The sequence below is a fragment of the Schistocerca serialis genome, chromosome 5, assembly GCF_023864345.2.
Source record: "Schistocerca serialis cubense isolate TAMUIC-IGC-003099 chromosome 5, iqSchSeri2.2, whole genome shotgun sequence".
Lineage (NCBI taxonomy): Eukaryota > Metazoa > Arthropoda > Insecta > Orthoptera > Acrididae > Schistocerca > Schistocerca serialis.
Window position 1 is genome coordinate 523520577 of NC_064642.1, and position 3976 is coordinate 523524552.

At 44.0% G+C, this 3976-nt stretch overlaps 1 pseudogene; it reads right to left on the minus strand.

The window, feature by feature from the left end:
* Window positions 1-820: 820 nt before the first annotated feature.
* Window positions 821-938, minus strand: LOC126482781 (5S ribosomal RNA; annotated as a pseudogene).
* Window positions 939-3976: the final 3038 nt, after the last annotated feature.

The following is a 3976-nucleotide window of genomic DNA, read 5'->3' on the forward strand; positions in this document are numbered from 1 at the left end:
ATTGAGACACAAAGGAATTACAGACAATGACTGAGAGTGGGCATTGATTTAAATCAATAAGAAAAGTAGAAAATTTGTGCTGAACTGCGATTCGAACCCTTGTCTCCCTCTTACTAGGCAGAGGCGCTGACCAGTGATCATCGCAACTGCACAGACTACCCTAGCATCCCTCCCGTCAGACTCAGATTCTCGCCATATCCACACACTACTAATGTCGTGCCCCATGCCCATTACCCTCATTACTCGCGGCACTTTGTCTATTCCCGTAAGATTTCGAGCCTGGTATGTATCTGCAATGAAGTGATCGATTTGTCGTCCTAACCATAATTGTATATATGCTGTTTGATGCCACAACCATTATGAAAAGCCGGCCGGTGTGACCGTGCGGTTCTAGGCGCTTCAGTCTGGAATCGAGCGACCGCTACGGTCGCAGGTTCGAATCGTGCCTTGGGCATGGATGTGCGTGATGTCCTTAGGTTGGTTAGGTTTAATTAGTTCTAAGTTCTAGGGGACTGATGACCACAGATGTTAAGTCCCATAGTGCTCAGAGCCATTTGAACCATTATGAAGCAAGACACAGAAGATGAGGATAATAGGTAAGGGGCATTACATATAGCAACATTCCGTCTTCAGGCCACAAGTGGCCCATCGGTACTATCCGACCGCCGTATCATCCTCAGATGAGGATGCGGATATGAGGGGCATGTGGTCAGCACACCGCTCTCCCGGTCGTTATGATGATTTTCTTTGACCGGAGCTGCTACTATTCGGTCGATTAGCTCCTCAATTGGCCTCACGAGGCTGCGTGCACCCCGAAAAATGGCAACAGCGCATGGCGGCCCGTATGGTCACCCATCCAAATGCTAGCCACGCCCGACAGCGCTTAACTTCGGTGATCTGACGGGAACCGGTATATCCACTCCGGCAATGCCGTTGCCACAGGGGGCATTACCTAGTAAGTGGATAAGATGAGATTTTGGGTCTGACAGGAGGCGTGCTGGGGTAGTCTGTGCAGTTGCGACGATCACTGTGTCCGGATTGCGCAGTGGTCAGCAAATCTGCCGAGTAAGCCGGAGATCCGGCTTCGAATCCCGGATCGGCGTAAATTTTTAAGTTTTTCCATTGATTTAAATCAGTGTCCACTCATAGCCGACGTCTGTAATTCTTTTGTGCCTTGACAGATAACTTGTTAAAAAACCACTCTTACTGGCTAATCATATTCGCTATATAATTTGTTAAAAAGATCTTTGGGAAGATAAACAGCTGAATCACATTATTGTAATGAATGTCAGTGGAAATGATCGATCACTGATGGTAATGAGCCGTGAGCAGGCTGGTGAAAAACCGTAGGGTATGTTCATTAAGCAGTGTAGCTCGGTGCTTGGTAATGTTACGAGTAACTCGTAATCGAAGAAACACGCTATCGTTTGCACTTAAAGTTGCAGTAGATGTTAAAAGTGCGTCGTGCAACGTTTTTAGGTATGGTAGTTGATGTGATTGTTTCGACATTACGATTGAGACGTTGAATTGCGGATTTTTAGTCTCTCACGCGGCGCTGACTGTACCATATTACCAGGAACATGTTTTTCCCTTCTTTCACACGAAATGGACAAATAGGTAACGTGGGGTCCGTTTTTCGTAATAATTTCGAATATTATTTCAGCAAAAGGAGAAGCGATCCCAATGGCCAATCTTACTTTCACTGCTGAAAATATCTATCTTATAAGCCGCGATCACTGGAGAAAAATTCCAATGGAGACAACGAGATATGAGATAAGCAAGGTTCTGTTCCAACAGTCAGCGAACCACCGATTGCAGACTGTTAGGGTATATTGTCACAGTCTATACAACGTCGCCCTTCATATGCAACTCCACTTAGGAAACAACTTAAGGAATCAGCATATTCAGATGGAGTAAAGTTTGTTGGAAGGAAGATTCTATTCTTTTAAGAAGTCGAAGATTCTCTCCAAGAAGCCAAGGACACAGTCATATTGTTCGATGATACGGTAGACAATTTAACAGACGCCACTGAGACTGCAATTCACCTTAAAATCGAGTTCACATTAGAAATAAAAAATAAAAGAATTAGGTTTTGTCATGTACAAACAATGTAATAAACACAGTTGACTTGTTCAGATGCTATCATTAATCTGAAGTCGATGCATCTCACACAGCATAAGTTGAATATTTTTGGTCTATGACACACAGACGAGTACAATTTTAGACTGAAACAAGTAGTTGGGACGACTATAAAGCAAAGGGCACCATCGCCTTCCCTAAGAAAATTAAGAACTAGACGATCAGTGTACATCATAAAAGCGAAACGTAGGAAAAATAAATTCATTATATAGGAAAAGTGTCTCTACCTCTTCGCTGAGATTAAGAAGATAGTAGTATTCAGTACTAACAACCAACTCTGTCTTCAGGTCACAAGTGGCCCATCGAGACCATCCGACCACCGTGTCGTCCTCAGCTGAGGATGCGGATAGGACGGGTGCATGGTCAGCACACCGCTGTCCTGGTCGTTATGATGGTTTTCTTTCACTGGAGCCACTACTATTCGTTCGAGTAGCTCCTCAATCGGCATCACGAGTCGGAGTGCACCACGAAAAATGACAACAGCCTATGGCGGCCCGGATCGCCACCCATCCATGTGCCAGCCACGCCCGACAGCGCTTAACTTCGGTGATCTGACGGGGAATGGCGTATCCACTGCAGCAAGGCCATGCTTATGGCATAAAAGAGTAGTTCATAATAAATACACAAACTGAAAATGTTGTGCTTCACCGAAATTTTATGTAGGCCAGACGGGCGTATCCTTCCGCGTCCACTTTATCGAACATTGCAAAGTACATAGTAATTCTTCTTGGTTCGCATTTTTAATGTGGATAAAAAAGGCGCATAAATCGTCGCCTTGATATTTGTTATGATGTTCCTAAATCATGGATACATTTGACTTGAATAATAACTTACAATATAATACCCACAACAGATGTTAAATGAACAAAGCAATTTCCACAACCAAGTGTTTTTCTAAGTAATTTCTGATGATGATGTTTGGTTTGTGGGTCACTCAACTGCGCGGTTATCAGCGCCCGTACAAATTTCCACTCTTTTCTCAGTCCAGTCTAGCCTCTTTCATGAATGATGATTAAATGATGAGGACAACACAAATACCCAGTCCCCGAGCGGAGAAATTTCCAACCCGGCCGGGTATCGAAACCGGGACCCCGTGATCCAGAGGCAGCAACGCTAGCCACTAGACCACGAGTTGCGAACAATGTCTGACGTATGATAATGTCTGCAATACATCCTTTTTAATTTTTCCGTCTCTATCATAGGTACGAATTAGATGGCTAATTTCATTATAATTTTTAAAAAGAAGATCACTGAGTTATTTAACCTAAGATTAGGTGGATCATTACGTGGCCGTTGTGTTTACTTCTGTTGTTGACACTGAACTCGTAACCAGAAGATCGGCCGGGTAGGATTAAGCTACTACCTAATGTGTTAAAATAATTTTCGTCGGGTTCTGTAACAGCATAACTCCTCCATAAGACGCGAGTCGTGCAGTGGGTATCCGACCACGTCTGGTGGGAAGGTGTGAGCACTCCTTGCCCTGTATCGCTCGGAATTGCTTCATGGTGCAATGCGCACAACTCGGAGCCACAGAGAACAAAGGAATTGCAAGTACTGCCCACAAAGCCACTTTAATTTTGGCGCTTTCGTGTGGTTATACAACAGTTAAATATGTGTTCGCGTGTTTTTACTAAACCTTACATGCACTCGTAATCATAGTCGTAGTTTACAAATGGCGACCTCTGTGTCGTTTTTTTTCGTATTTAAAAATCTGACGATGCCAAAAAATCCGAAACGGGTTAGCTGTTACACATTTCAACCACTCAGCCTCCGCTTCACTTTCGGACGGAATTGGATGGTGGGTAAGTATTCGGTACGAAGTACCCTCTAAGGTACA